The sequence below is a fragment of the Globicephala melas genome, chromosome 11 (genome assembly GCF_963455315.2).
Source record: "Globicephala melas chromosome 11, mGloMel1.2, whole genome shotgun sequence".
NCBI lineage: Eukaryota > Metazoa > Chordata > Mammalia > Artiodactyla > Delphinidae > Globicephala > Globicephala melas.
The window spans coordinates 89649156-89664983 of record NC_083324.2 but is presented as its reverse complement, the minus strand read 5'-3'; the positions used below and the strand labels follow the sequence as shown (position 1 = coordinate 89664983).

The window sequence follows — 15828 nt, the reverse complement described above, 5'->3', positions numbered from 1 at the left end:
ATGGCCTTGAGATATGCTATCCCAGCCCAAAAAGCTTGTTCTTAGGGCTTTGGGATCCAGGTCTTCCCTATTCCAAGCGTTCTTCCCAGTGTCCGGACATCCACTTGAATCTCTGTGATGAACATATTACTTGCCAAGCTTTACCATCACTCTGACTCAAACAGTGTCAGAATCATGGTCTGCAATGCCAAGGTGACACCGTGCTGGGCACTTGGGCATGCGTGATCAGTGTTACGATAGGCACCCACACTTTGGCCCCTTCCCTCCCCTGTGGCATCTGTCCCATTTTCAGACCTACTGTGCTTCCTTTATGTTGTTGCTTTGGGCTCATCAAATTTCTCATATAAATCCTGACTGCTGTCTTCACTTCCAGGCTGAGCAATCTGATAGGGCCTGTTTTAAAAGGTCATTCTTGTTATTCGTAGAGAACAACAGCAACCAGAGCAAAACAGAGTCCGTACGTCAGTGCCCTGGTCAGAACCTTCCTGGGAATTGGGGGAGAGGAAGGCGGATGGAAACCTACCTTGACACAACGCGGTACCACGGCCCTGACGCAATAATCTGTAAGTACATATATGCACATATGCGCAGTAGTCACAGATTTCTTCTCTCTCCTGCTGGAACACCGAGTCAGGAAAAATATTCAGAGCCTGAGCCGGGACGTTGCTAGTGAAGCAGAGATTTCAGGTGAGAAGTAAATGTGCAGAGCGGATGCAGTGACCTTTCTTATTTGCAGTGTTTTCATTCTGCAGCTTGCACGGCAGGGACCCTGACATCAGAGGCTCTGATGGCCCGAGGCTGTGTTGGAGAGGAAATAAACGAGCCTGCCCTACTTCCACAGGCGCTGGTAATGTGTGCGGCAGGGAACCTGGGCCGGGCGAGATGTGTGTAGCCGAGCGACCTCTAGTGCCTGAAAGCGGGAGCTGCATCGCCTGCTCCAATGGGCGGAGGGAGGCCGAGGGGATCCTGAGTTTGAAAGCACAGGGTTTGTTGGGAAGATCCTGTTTGTCCAGCGCCGTCCAGGGTGTTAGGGAGGATTCAAAGGAATTACAAGCAGGCAAACTTAAGGAGCTTATCCTCTGGCTTGGGGAAATCAAAAGAGCATATGGTTTCTGTATTGACATGAGGCCATAGGAGGAGTTTCTGAGAAGGGAGAGAACACCATGGATGAGTAATCCCGGCAACTGAACCTGGAAGGGCGAATGGACTTAAGATGAAAAGAGGGAGGGCATCCCGGGGATGGGAGAAAACAAGCCGGCAGGAAGAAAAACCTTGACCACGTAGAGCAGAGATTTCTAATGAAAATATCTGATAGTCTGTGGTATTGGGGTGATTGACAGCGAAGCCCAAGAATGGAGGATCCAGCCCCTCTGGGCTCTCCAGAGGACCCTGCTCAGGTCTCCGCTACGGAAAACCTCCTCGCCACCCAGCCTGCCCAGCTCTTGCAGTCAGAAGGGAGCCCAGCAATCGCTCTTTCTGTCCCAATGTATGGGGAATGATGATGGACGTTTGACAACATGATCATGGGCTGCAAACTCAAATAGTACCGGGCCAAAGAGTTAATGTGAAGGCCTGAAACAGATGGGGTGGAGGATTCTGGCACTTCAGCGATGTCCGCTTTCGTTTTACATTTTGCAGAGACATTTAGCCAGCCTAGAGTCCTCAATGCAGCAGGAAGTAGTGGAGGCTTCTTCAAGGGGCAGCGGTGATTCAGCCCCGGCCAACTGTTAGGGTCAGGAATGCAGGTCTGAGTGCCAAGTATTCCACGCCTGCACAGGAAACACATTATCTAAAATTTTAGGTGACGCCTCTCCATGTTTAAGTGATGGGTCTTTTTATTTTTTAATTTAATTTTTATTTGATATTGGAGTATAGTTGATTTACAATGTTGTGTTAGTTTCAGGTGTACAGCAAAGTGATTCAGTTATAGGTATACATATATCCATTCTTTTTCAGATTCTTTTCCCATATAGGTTATTACAGAATATTGAGTAGAAAACATTGTGTGGATCAAACAATGCATGCTGTCCCTTTATGAATCGGGGTTCAGTTTAATCACATTTATTCTGAAAAATGTTTCAAGATGCTGAATTAAATAGACAAGTTTTACTATAAATCTTATGACTTGGGGGAAAGGTACTGACTTTGGGGGCTGCCTTAATTTCTTTTTGGTGAGAGTGGGAAGTGTTTTTTCTCTGATGGTGGCCTTGAAAAGAGCTTGGGCTAAGTTCCTGAAGCCCTTTGCTCCTGTCTCTCTGCCCCTCACTTGCAAGTCCGGTCACCTTCCTGAGCCACTGTTTTCTTTTTTTTAAAACTGATGTATAATTGACATATAACATTATACATATTAATTTCAGGTGTACAACATAATGATTAGATATTTGTTTGTAGTGCAAAATGATCACCACAGTAAGTCTAATTAACATTCCTTACCACACATAGTTACAATTTTTGTTTCTTGTGATGAGAACTTTTAAGATTTACTTCCTCAGAAGCTTTCAAAGATACAGTGCAGCATCATTAACTATGGTCACCCTGCTGTACATTACATCGTCACGCCTTATTTATTTTGTAACTGAAAGTTTGTATGTTTTGACCACCTTCATCCATTTTGCCCACCCCTAACCCCCATCTCTGGCAATCACTAATCTGTTCTCTGTATCTGTGAACTCAAGTTTTGGGATTTCTTTTAGACTCCACATATAAATGAGATCATACGATATTTGAGCCCCTGTTTTCTCATTAGTAAAATTGGCAATCTAATTAGAGGTCATTTTAGCACAACAATCTATGATTCCTAAGGCACCATCTAGATCTAAAATTCTGTGATTCTTGCTCCAGTCTGAAAGAGGGTGTGTTTTCCAGCTGACCTCACCTTACAGAAGGCTCAGAGAGAGTTTCATTTTGTGTGCTGGATTTCTGTCATCCTTCAAGGGCGGCAGTGCAGAGTGGCAAAATCACTGTCAACCTTGGCCACACATTAGAATGAACTGGAGGGTTTGGCAACAAACCCAATGCCAAGCCCCATTCGGAACCACACAGGCAAACTGAAGGGACTCTGGGGATGGGTTCCAGGCATGGGGATGTTGCGATGGCTCCTCAGGTGATTTGAATGTGCAGCCAAGATTCAGAGGCACAGGCATAGGCAGAAGTAGACTTTCAACCCAGCATCTGGAATCTGACAAACCTGGGCAGTGGCAAGCCACATTTGCAGCCTGAGGCAAAAGGAAAAAATTTGACCTCTGTACACACTTATCAAAACACCCTCCCCTAGTTCAGACAAAATGAGAAAAGTTTATAAAATCTCTACAATTAGAAATCAAGACTGTATATAAAGTCTGTGTTGTCCAATCTGTTCTTGAACTATGGTCAACCTTGGCCATCAACGCATTGGGGACGCAAGGTCCTGCAGTGCTGGGAGCCATGAGTTGACTGGAAACAACCGTTCCTGCTGCACAATAATGCAGGGTCATAAAACAAACCAACAGTGTGTCTTTATTTAAAATTACGGGGACCTCCCTGGTGGTCCAGTGGTTGAGAATCGCCTTCCAATGAAGGGGACGCTGGTTCGATCCCTGGTCGGGGAACTAAGATCCCACATGCCATGGGGCAAGTAAGCCCGCGCACCACAACAAAGAGCCCACGCACTGCAATAAAAGATCCCATGTGCCACAACTAAGACCCAACACGGCCAAGAAAATAAATAATAAAAATAAAATTATGAGAATTTGTTCATTATGGATATTTTTGCATTCATTTAGACTTTTAAAAAATATTGAATTTAAATATGATTTACCTTGATTACTGAGTTTTTTGCAGCCCCTCCCACTCACAGTGTGCACCTGAGGAGAGTGTTTCACTCATCCCATCCTAATCCCAATTCTGAACCTGGGTGTAAATCCTGCTTCTGCTTGGGTAAGTTACTTAACCAATCTAAGCCTCACTTACTTGTGTGTAAGATGTCGTTTATGCCAGCCCCTCCTTTACAGTGCTGTGAAGTTTAAATGAGGTGACGTGGTGAAGTGCCCAGCCCAAAATGGGAAGCCTCTAATATGCCCTAATGTGGGTTGGCTAATATCATGTACAAAGGTTGCACAATACCATGGTTCTAATTTGCTTATTCCAAGAAAGTTGGCTTACCTGGGGTTTGCTGGTTCTTGGGTATAGGACTGGCGTTGTCTCAACATTGCAAACTGTCTCCAACCAAGTAATTCTAGATTAAAGGTGTTCAAGCTCTTCCATAAAATCCTAGGGATACCCAAATAACCAGATGTTATTGACAGCTGAACACTGACTCTATAAATTGCCTGATAGGCATAATTATTTTAATCTATTTTATATTTTTGGATCTGTGCAAATTTTATTGTAATCAATTTAAAGAAAGAGTTTGTAGATTTAAAATAAGTTTGAGAATTATGCTTCTAGATCTTAGTTCTCAAAGTTTAATGTCCATAAGAGTCAGCTGGGCATCTTGTTCAAGTTCTCAAAGTTTAATGTCCATAGCAGTCAGCTGGGCGTCTTGTTCAAATTCACGTTCTGATTCAGCAGGTGTAACTGCTGAGGTTCTGCATTTGTAACAAGCTCCCAAGTGGGAGCGGCTACATAATTCATGGGGCTTGGTGGGAATGAAAATTCAGGATGTCTTGTTCAAAAATTAACAATTTCAAAATGGCGACAACAAAGTATAAAACCACATGCAGATTCTTAAGCACGAGTCCCTGGGCTACTCCACAGGCCACACGCCCATGAAGGCAACCCTGCTCCCAGGTGACACCAGTGCTGTTGGCCCATGGCCATGCTTTGAGTAGCAAAGGTCTAATCAGCGGTGTCCAGTAGAACTCCCTGTGATAATGGAAATGTTCTATATGTGTGCTATTCAATACAGCAGCCACTTAGCCACATGGGGTTGTTGAGCACTTGGAATGTGGCTAGAGTGACTAAAACCGGTTTTATTGAATTTTAATTAAATTTAAATAGCCCCATGTGTCTGGTGGCTGCTGCATTGGACAGTACAATTTGGTTGTCAGCTTTCTCCAGCAGGAAATGTCCTATTCATAAGCACATTTTCAGTCTTCAGGTTGCCTAAAGAACATTATAGTCAAGGGAAGTCAGACCAGATCTTTTTCTTTACGTTTTAATAGCTTTATTATTATTACTACTTAATCTGACAGGGAATGCTGCTCCAAATAGTCTCATGGAAAAGACCTGGCCTTTTGGTCTGGGAAATAATCATTTTTTTACATTAAAAATTTTTTTGTACTTACTGTGGAAAAATATTGGCAATTCAGATGTTAAAAGTTTCTTGTCTCCCGTCGTAGGACGTGATTGACAGCCTTTAAGTGCTTGTCTGCGTCTTTTAAAATGAAAGTGACTGACACTCTTCAAGAAGAGCACACTTTCCTGCAGCCTGGAAATGTGACTTGATCGCCCTGATGTGAAGATGGTTTTCAGGTGTCTGAGCAGCTCCTCAGGCTTTTTTGCGGTACGCGGGCCTCTCACTGTTGTGGCCTCTCCCGTTGCGGAGCACAGGCTCCGGACGCGCAGGCTCAGCGGCCATGGCTCACGGGCCCAGCCGCTCCGCGGCATGTGGGATCTTCCCGGACCGGGGCATGAACCCGCGTTCCCTGCATCGGCAGGCGGACTCCCAACCACTGCGCCACCAGGGAAGCCCCTCCTCAGGCTTTTAACCCTCTGTGGTCAGACATCTTGTTTCCGGTCATTGGACTGAGCCTGTGCAGGGAAGACAGACAGAACTCGCGGGAGTGCCACCAGGCTTGCTATTATGAACCAAAGAGGCACTTCAATTCTGAAGGGCTTTTTTTTTTAGTTTGGTCTGTGTGAAATCTTCAAGTTGCTAAATTCTAATCTCCAGAGAGGTTTTCTGGTTTCCAAACTCTGCTCAAGACTTTAAGCTTTCTTTTTGAAACAGGATGAATTGGGCACTCAATGAGAGACAGAGAGATTTAAAATCTAACTCCTTGAGTCAAAGAAATGGAAGTAAGAAGATGCCACGAGAAGTTTGGGAGACCAGGAAGGAAGGAAGGAATGTGAGAAGGGGCTCATTTAAGAATAACAGCCAGAAACCAAAGCTCCATCCAACAGGAATTTATAAGTATCAGGAAAAAACAGCCCTTGGTTTCTGTGACTGCTTTTTCTTTGGATCTTAGTTGGTTCTTGACATCAAAGCACAAAGCACAGGAGGGATTAAACATTCTCCAAATGGGTCACTGCTTGGCAGCCCCGAGATACACTATTTAGAAACCTAACATCTGGAAACAGACCCAGGAATCTATAAGAAGTTAGTAAATGATAGAGTGACAGTAGAGGAAAAGGTAGTGTTATCCAAAAGTGTTAAGTCAACTGGCCAAATATTTGGGGAAAATAAATATTGCTCAATACTTATACTCTACAACAAAACAAATCCCATATGGATTAAATATTTATATGCTAAAAATAAACAAACCCCCAAACTATAAAAGTGCTGGTGGAAGAGTGGAATTTCGGGGTCAGGGGTGTGTGTGTACTTAATTTGACCACAGTTTACTCTCCCACTGGCAGTGCAAGGGTTCTATGTCTGCAAATCCACACCAATACCTGATATTATCTAGTTTCTAGTTTTTGCCATTTAATAAGGCATAAGTTTATTTCAAAATGCATTTCTTATATTATTAATGAATTTGAACATCTCTTCAAATTCTTTTTAGTTTTTTGGATTTCCATTTTCATAAAATGCCTGCTTATACCCTTTGCCCAATTTCTACTGGGGTTTCTGTATTTTTCTTCCTGATTTGAGAAGTTTCCTTGTGTATTCTAGATATTAATCCCTTGTTAATTTGCACATTGCAAATACCATTTTCCTCTTTGTCACTCTAAAAAGACCAATGTTAGTAATGTTAGTCTTTGCTGAACAGAAGTCCTTCATTTTGATGCAACAAAATCTGTCTCACAGGATCCATAAGTGGATGCAGGATTGTTTGTGATGGGAAGTTGGAGGCAGTTGGAATGCCCATTGCTGGGAGAGCAGATTGGTGAAATGTTAGAGGCACACCAAGGAGGGCTGACTAGAAGTTAGAAGCAAGGCATCAAATGCACACAGAACATCAAGCATGGATCTTAAAAATGCAATGCTGAGTGAAACAAGTAAGAAGCCTAATGAGATATATAACACAATATCATTTATGTATGTCAATTAAAATGCATCAACATCATACAATATGTATTTAGCAAAAACATATGCAAATGAAAAAGATACATATTCAACACCTTAGAATGGTTTTATGAAGGGGAGGACTGGAATAGGAAATGGGGATTACAGGGAATAAATAAATAAGAGAGGAGCCTAAGAAGGATCAATCACTGATAATATCTTAGGAAATGAATCAACTGCGCCTGAGTATTCCACACTCAACCACAGAAGAAAAAAGTACAGGTAAATATTTCTATCATGTGGAGGTAAGAAAAGACTTTCTCAGCATGATGCTAAAGACAAAAACTATAAAGGAAAAGGATGTTCAAGCTAATGAAATAAAATATTTTTGAATTATAGTAAATATACATAGCATAAAATGTACCATTTTAACCATTTTTAAGTGTGCAGTTTGGTAGTGTTAAGTACCTTCACATTGCTTCCCAACCAATCTCCAGAACTCTTTTCATCTGACAAAACTGAAACTCTGCACCCAGTAAACTAATCCCCATTTCCCCCTCCTCCCAACCCCTGGCAACCACTGTTCGATGTTCTGTCTCTGTTCATTTGACTCCTCTAGGTACCTCACACAAGTGGAATCATACAGTATTTGTCCTTTTGTAACTGGCTTATTTCCCTTAGCATAATGTCCTCAAGGTTCATCCATGTTGTAGCAAGTGTTAGATTTTCCTTCCTTTTTAAGACTGAATAATATTCCATTGTACAGCATTTGATTTATCCATTCATCTGCTGATGGGCAAGTGGGTTAGTCCCACATTTTGGCTATTGTGAATAATGCTGCTATAAACATGAATGTACAAATATCTCTTCAAGACCTTGCTTTCATTTTTTTTTGAATATATATCAAGTGGAATTGCTGAATCATATGGTCATTCTATTTTTTCAAAGTGGCTTTGAAGAGCCACTTACTCCTAATATGAAGGGTCTACATTCAGCCACAGAGTGGCCATGGAAAATTCCCATTATGTGGAGGTCAGCAGGGAGAGTCACACATCTCTAAGGGGACCCCTGACCCTCTGAAGATGGCAAAGGTTGCCTGAAACAAATATTACAATAAAAATGTATTATTAAAATTTTATAAGATGTAACAAGTATAATAGAAATTTACATAATTTAACTTTCCAGTGGTGTGATTTTGAAAGATTTTAGCAAATATACTTCTGAGGTTATTAAAGCTGCACTGAGACTTGTGGAAACCCTCGTGCGACAGGCAATGCTTCCTTTGTAGTTTCACTTTAGCTACTTGTGCACATGTGCAGGTGATATACTTTCCATCTCCTTTCAGAGCCTTTCTTCCTCTTTTTATGTGGTGCTCTGTATATGTAGATCTGCTAATGTGAACTCACTCCCCGCTCCCCAAAGCCGTGCTGTGTCCAGGAAGTTACAAACTGGAAGTAGTTGCATTGAAGTGAAGGCATGGGGACAAGTTTTAAAATGGGGAAACTGGATTTCTTTGGCCTGGAGAGGAAGAAACTCAGTACAGGATAGTGGTCTTTAAATATCCGAGCTGCTCAAGAAGCAGAGATTACAAAAGACAGTGCTTTCTAGGAAAGAAAGCTGTCCATCAAAGAACTGGGCTCCCTTGAGAAGTAGTGAGTTCCCCATCCCTGGAAATGTTTCTCCTGTAGAGAACATTGCTCCAGGGGGCTGAACCAGATGAAGGTCCGATGAAACACTGGGGTTTTGTGACTGACTGAGCACACAACTGCCTTATGAAAAGATGAGAAGAAGACCTCAGTGGGAATTGTGTGTCTGAGGAGGAGGCTTTTTGGCACATGCCTGGCAGCACGTGGAGAACGAGATTGGGATATAAGCTTGATGTCCTTAGTGCCCTTTTTTCCAGTTAACTATCAGCCCCCACTGGGCCGCCCCACCCACTGTCTCCCAGTCTCTCTCCACCACCTAAACCTCCTTCCTCTTTGCCTACTCAACCCTAACCATTTTCTGAAGCCTCTCTTCCTCCACAGAACCTTCTATTAAAACTTCCTCCTACTCACTGCCGCATTTAATGGAGATGTGATTCAAAGTTACTGATAGAGATCATGGGGCTCTACCCACCTGCCCACTCACCACAGAGCAGTAAGACGTCAGAGTTAAGAGAATGGCCTTTGCAGTCACACCAACGTTAGAATTTGAGTCTTACCAAAACTACCTATTACTTCCCACCCCTCAGCTTCGGTTTCCTCATCCGTCAGTTGGGGAAGATGATGCAAATGACAGCTCATGTTTGCACCAGGTGCTAACTAAATGCATCATACACACAACCTCTCCTGAGAGGTACGTACTCTTCGTTCTCTGCACTTGACCACCCATAGGATTGCAGTGAGGCACGGAAGCGCTTCACCCAACCTTGCCCCACCCCCACTCCCAGTGCACACTTGGTGCTGCATAAATGCTGCCTGTTATTGTGATAAGTCAGGTCGTGGGATCTGGTGCTATAGCAATGGTAGACGTAACTCCACTCTTTTCTCCCCACGGATCATGACAACCTTGAGAACAGCTGGTCTCTACAGCAGTTTGGCATTTATTCATCTTGGACTGTTACTGGGTTGCTCACGAATCTATGTGTGTCTTGTCTCTGGAGGATAAGAACTATTGGTGACACTCAGGACATCTCCCCCAGAGAGTGATGAGCCTCTCAAGCCCACGGGGTCGTGGTGGCTGGAGAATGCGTGTTGGATTAGGTGGATCCCAGCTGGGCAGTTCCTCTAAGGCTGGGGAACGGCGCTTTCCCAGATGCCAGACAGATGCCTTGCAGAGAAATGACAGGCTGTGGGTGGGACCTCAGATAATGGAGAACTCTGGGGCCTCACAGCCACCAAGCTTGCCTTGGCAACAGCTCTTTTCCCTGTTCTCGTTTGAAAGGGAATTATGTGACTGCTGGCACTAGGCAATTATCATTTGTGAACATTTTTTCTCTTGTGTCATGTCAGAGAAAGGCACACACAAACCTTGCCTGTGAATAGTACATTCAGGAACTATAGGCATAAGCCAATCTAGTTTTAAAAATGATGTTGCCATCTAAATTCTATTAAGCCTACAATGCAATCTCCCTTAGACCAAAATATTCTCTTTTCACTTTCTTTTTCTCCAATTTAATTTGATTTTTGCTCTTTTCAGAGGATACACAGAAATCGGGTTAGGGCTTCGTCGATTCAGTATTGCCCGTAGAGAGCTTCTTCCCTTTCTATTTCAGTCCATTCTCTACTTCTTCCTTAATCCACTTTCTGCCCAGCGAATATTCCAAGAAGAACTGGACAGAGATAAATCATTTTGCCTTGGAAATTTATCAGGTTGAAAAAAAATAAACAATCTGCTGCCCTCCGAAACTCAGAAAATCACGTTAGCCTCAGGTACCAAGTCTATTTATTTTCCTTTATCCTAAGGGATAGATTTCATTATGAAAGCTGGGCCCAACTGAATGTCCAAAGCAGTCCCTCATACCCAGGGAGTGCCAGAAATAATAAATGAATGTATTTGCTATTGAAATGGTCCAATTGCGAATTCAGAAGGGATTATATTTGGTTTTTTGGAGGGGTTGAATCATATAGGTTTTAAATAATAATTCTGCAAGTTCAGCTCTTTTTGAGGGCATGCAGAATCACTTGAATCACAGGAATCACAACTCCTGAAAACCCAGAGAGTAATTGTTATAACAAGACTGAAGCAATATTGCTTTTTATGCAGCTTAAGGTGTAAGCAAATATTTCCTCTTAACACATTTCTAATGTTTGGTACAGTAACGTTCATCAGATTTGACGAAAAGAGACATACCTTTTTAAAAATCCAGGCTTCTCTCATTCCTTCCCTTTCTGTATCCAAGAAAATGAAGAAGAAAATACATAAATTAGAATAAGGCAAGTAATGGAGTCTAAGTGGCGTGTTTCTTTCTTTCTTATAAATTTTAGTTACATGTTGACTTGTAAAGAAGGAAAAGGACTCTCTGTCTACAAGATCTGGTAAAAAGTGCCTTTCTGTTCTGTAGGAAAGGAAAATGACGGAGTAATAACAATATGATAATATTTCCATCCTGGCAGGCAAAGCAACCTCATGGATGTTTAGTGCAGCTAAGGAGAGCGCTATGATCTAGAATCATTTGAAGGCGCATCTCTGACAATTGGGAAGCCCCAGTGAAACTCCACATAAAAACTCAGACACCCTGGCCTGTGCACTACCTCCCATATTCTGGTCAGCTTTGCTACCACCCTTGGTCTGGCTTCACACACTGGCATTCTAGCCCCCTGGGATCCTGCCACCCTTTGACATGATGGACTTGATGTTGCAATGACCTTAAAAGACATCTTTCTGGTAACAAGACTACTAGGTTACAGACATCCTTGGTTACAGCCCAAGCAATGTGGCTTGGAACATTCTCCAACCAGGAAGGCTGGGCATGAATCAGTGGGCATTTCTCATAGTCTAAAGTAGAGTCCATGTTCTTCCAAAGAAGAATACAAGTCATTTAATCTACAGGGGCAAGAAAGAATATATAAAGGCCCATGAGCAAAATCTTGATCTCTTTGTCAAACTTAAAATTAGATTCATCAGCAGGGGGACCTTCAAGATGGTAGAGGAGTCATACGTGAAGATCACCTTTCTCCCCACAAATACATAAAAAATACATCTACATGTGGAACAACTCCTACAGAACACCTACTGAACGCTGGCAGAAGACCTGAGACCTCCCAAAAGGCAAGAAAATCCCCACAGACCTGGATAGGGCAAAAGAAAAAAGAAAAAACAGAGACAAAAGAATAAGGATGGGACCTGCACCTCTGGGAGGGAGCTGTGAAGGATTCCACACACTAGGAAGCCCCTTCACTAGCAGAGACGGGGGATGGCCCAGGGGGAAGCTTCAGAGCCACAGAGGAGAGCGCAGCAACAGGGGTGCGGAGGGCAAAGCGGAGAGATTCCCGCACAGAGGATCGGTGCCGACCGGCACTCACCAGCCTGAGAGGCTTGTCTGCTCACACGCCGGGGTGGGTGGGGCCTGAGAACTGAGGCTCTGGGCTTCGGAGGTCAGATCCTAGGGAGAGGACTGGGGTTGGCTGCATGAACACAGCCTGAAGGGGCCAGTGCACCACAGCTAGCCGGGAGGGAGTCCGGGAAAATCTCTGGATCTGCCAGAGGCAAGAGACCATTGTTTATGGTTGCACAAAGAGAGGGGATTCAGAGCACCACCTAACCGAGCTCAAGAGACAGGCACAAGCTGTGGCTATCAGCGCAGATCCCAGAGACAGGCACGAGATGCTAAGGCTGCTGCTGCAGCCACCAAGAAGCCTGTGTGCGAGCACAGGTCACTATCCACACCCCCGCTCCTGGGAGCCTATGCAGCCTGCCACTGCCAGGGTCCCATGATCCAGGGACAACTTCCCCAGGAGAACACACGGCACGCCTCAGGCTGTTGCAACATCACTCTGGCCTCTGCCACTGCAGGATCGCCCCGCATTCCGTACCCCTCCTTCCCCCCAGCCTGAGTGAGCTAGAGCCCCCTAATCAGCAGCTGCTCTAACTCCATCCTCTCTGGGCAGGGAACAGATGCCCTCAGGCGACCTACACGCAGAGGCGGGGCGAACTCCAAAGCTGAACCCCAGGAGCTGTGCGAACAAAGAAGAGAAAGGGGAATTTCTTCGTGCAGCCTCAGGAGCAGCAGATTAAATCCCCACAATCAACTTGATGTACCCTGCACCTGTGGAACACCTGAATAGACAACGAGTCATCCCAAAATTGTGGCGGTATACTTTGGGAGCAACTGTAGACTTGGGGTCTGCTGTCTGCGACAGATTTGTTTCTGATTTTTATGTTTATCTTAGTGTAGTTTTTAGCGTGTGTTATCATTGGTGGATTACTTTATTGGTTTGGTTGTTCTCTTCTTTTTTTTTTTTTTTTTTTTACGGTACACGGGCCTCTCACTGTTGTGGCCTCTCCTGTTGTGGGGCACAGGCTCTGGACGCGCAGGCTCAGTGGCCATGGCTCATGGGCCTAGCCGCTCCGCGGCATGTGGGAACTTCCCGGACCAGGGCACGAACCCGTGTCCCCTGCATCGGCAGGCGGACTCTCAACCACTGCGCCACCAGGGAAGCCCTGTTCTCTTCTTTTTTAAAATTATTATTATTTTTTAAATTTTTTCATTTTAATAATATTAATTAATTAATTTTTCTTTATTTTTCTTTCCCTTTTCTTCTGAGCTGTGTAGCTGACAGGGTCTTTGTGCTCTGGCCTGGTGTCAGGCCTGAACCTCTGAGCTGGGAGAGCCAAGTTCAGGACACTCGTGCACCAGAGACCTCCTAGCCCCACGTAATATCAATCAGCAAGAGCTCTCCCAGAGATCTAAGTCTCAATGCTAAGACCCAGCTCCACCCAACGACCAGCAAGCTCCAGTGTTGGACACCCTATGCCAATCAACTAGAAAGACAAGAATACAATCTCACCCATTAGCAGAGAGGCTGCCAGAAATCATACTAAGTTCACAGACACCCCAAAACACACCACCAGATGCGGCCCTGCCCACCAGAAAGACCAGATCCAGCCCCACCCCCCAGAACACAGGCACCGGTCCCCTCCAACAGGAAGCCTACACAAGCCACTGAACCAACCTCACCTACCTGGGCAGACACCAAAAGCAATGGGAACTATGAACCTGCAGCCTGCAAAAAGGAGACCCCAAACACAGTAAGTTAAAAAAATGAGAAAACAGACAAATATGCAGCAGATGAAGGAACAAGGTATAAACCCACCAGACCTAACAAATGAAGAGGAAATAGGCAGCCTACCTGAAAAAGAATTCAGAGTAACGATAGTAAAGATGATCCAAAATCTTGGAAATAGTATGGAGGAAATACAAGAAATGTTTAACAAGGACCTAGAAGAACTAAAGAGCAAACAATGATGAACAACACAATAAAAGCAATTAAAACTTCTCTAGAAGGAATCAATAGCAGAATAACTGAGGCAGAGAACAGATAAGTGACCTGGAAGATACAATAGTGGAAATAACTAGCGCAGAGCAGAATAAAGAAAAAAGAATGAAAAGAATTGAGGACAGTCTCAGAGACCTCTGGGACAACATTAAATGCACCAACATTCAAGTTATAGGGGTCCCAGAAGAAGAAGAGAAAAAGAAAGGGTCTGAGAAAATATTTGAAGAGATTATAGTTGAAAACTTCCTTAACATGGGAAAGGAAATAGTCAGTCAAGTCCAGGAAGCCCAGAGAGTCCTATACAGGATAAACCCAAGGAGAAACATGCTAAGACACACATTAATCAAAGTATCAAAAATTAAATACAAAGAAAAAATATTAAAAGCAGCAAGGGAAAAGCAAAAAATAACATACAAAGAAAACCCCATAAGGTTAACAGCTGATCTGTCAGCAGAAACTCTGCAAGCCAGAAGGGAGTGGCATGACATATTTAAAGTGATGAAAAGGAAAAACCTACAAGCAAGGTTACTCTACCCAGCAAGGATTTCATTCAGGTTTGACGGAGAAATTAAAAGCTTTACAGACAAGCAAAAGTTAAGAGAATTCAGCACCACCAAACCAGCTTTACAACAAATGCTAAAGGAACTTCTCTAGGCAGGAAACACAAGAGAAGGAAAAGACCTACAAAAACAAACACAAAACAATTAAGAAAATGGGAATAGGAACATACATATTGATAATTACCTTGAATGTAAATGGATTAAATGCTCCAACCAAAAGACATAGAGTGGCTGAATGGATACAAAAACAAGACCCATATATATGCTGTCTACAAGAGACCCACTTCAGACCTAGGGACACATACAGACTGAAAGTGAGGGGATAGAAAAAGATATTTCATGCCAATGGAAACCAAAAGAAAGCTGGAGTAGCAATTCTCATATCAGACAGAATAGACTTTAAAATAAAGACTATTACAAGAGACAAAGAAGGACACTACATAATGATCAAGTGATTGATCCAAGAAGAAGATATAACAATTGTAAATATTTATGCACCCAACATAGGAGCACCTCAATACATAAGGAAAATGTTAACAGCCATAAAAGGGGAAATTGACAGTAACACAATAATAGTAGGGGACTTTAACACCCCACTTTCACCAATTGACAGATCATCCAAAATGAAATTAAATAAGGAAACACGGGCTTCCCTGGTGGCGCAGTGGTTAAGAGTCTGCCTGCCGATGCAGGGGACACGGGTTCAAGCCCCGGTCCGGGAGGATCCCACATGCCGTGGAGCAGCTAGGCCCATGAGCCATGGCTGCTGAGCCTGCGCATCCGGAGCCTGTGCTCTGCAACAGGAGAGGCCACAACAGTGAGAGGCCCGCATACCGAAAAAAAAAATAAATAAGGAAACACAAGCCTTAAATGACACATTAAACAAGATGGATTTAATTGATATATATAGGACATTCCATCCAAAAACAACAGAATACACTTTCTTCTCAAGTATTCATGAAACATTCTCCAGGATAGATCATATCTTGGGTCACAAATCAAGCCTTGGTAATTTTAAGAAAATTGAAATCATATCGAGTATCTTTTCCGACCACAGTGCTATGAGACTAGATATTAATTACAGGAAGAAAACTGTAAAAAATACAAACACATGGAGGCTAAACAATACACTACTAAATAA

General features: G+C 43.4%; 1 long non-coding RNA gene across 1 annotated transcript; it reads left to right on the top strand.

Annotated features, from left to right (window-relative positions):
- Nucleotides 1-539: 539 nt before the first annotated feature.
- LOC132598159 (uncharacterized) lies at nt 540-8339 on the top strand. The gene is made up of 3 exons (XR_009565929.1): nt 540-687; nt 3836-3915; nt 5319-8339. It is a non-coding gene; the product is annotated as an uncharacterized lncRNA (long non-coding RNA).
- Nucleotides 8340-15828: the final 7489 nt, after the last annotated feature.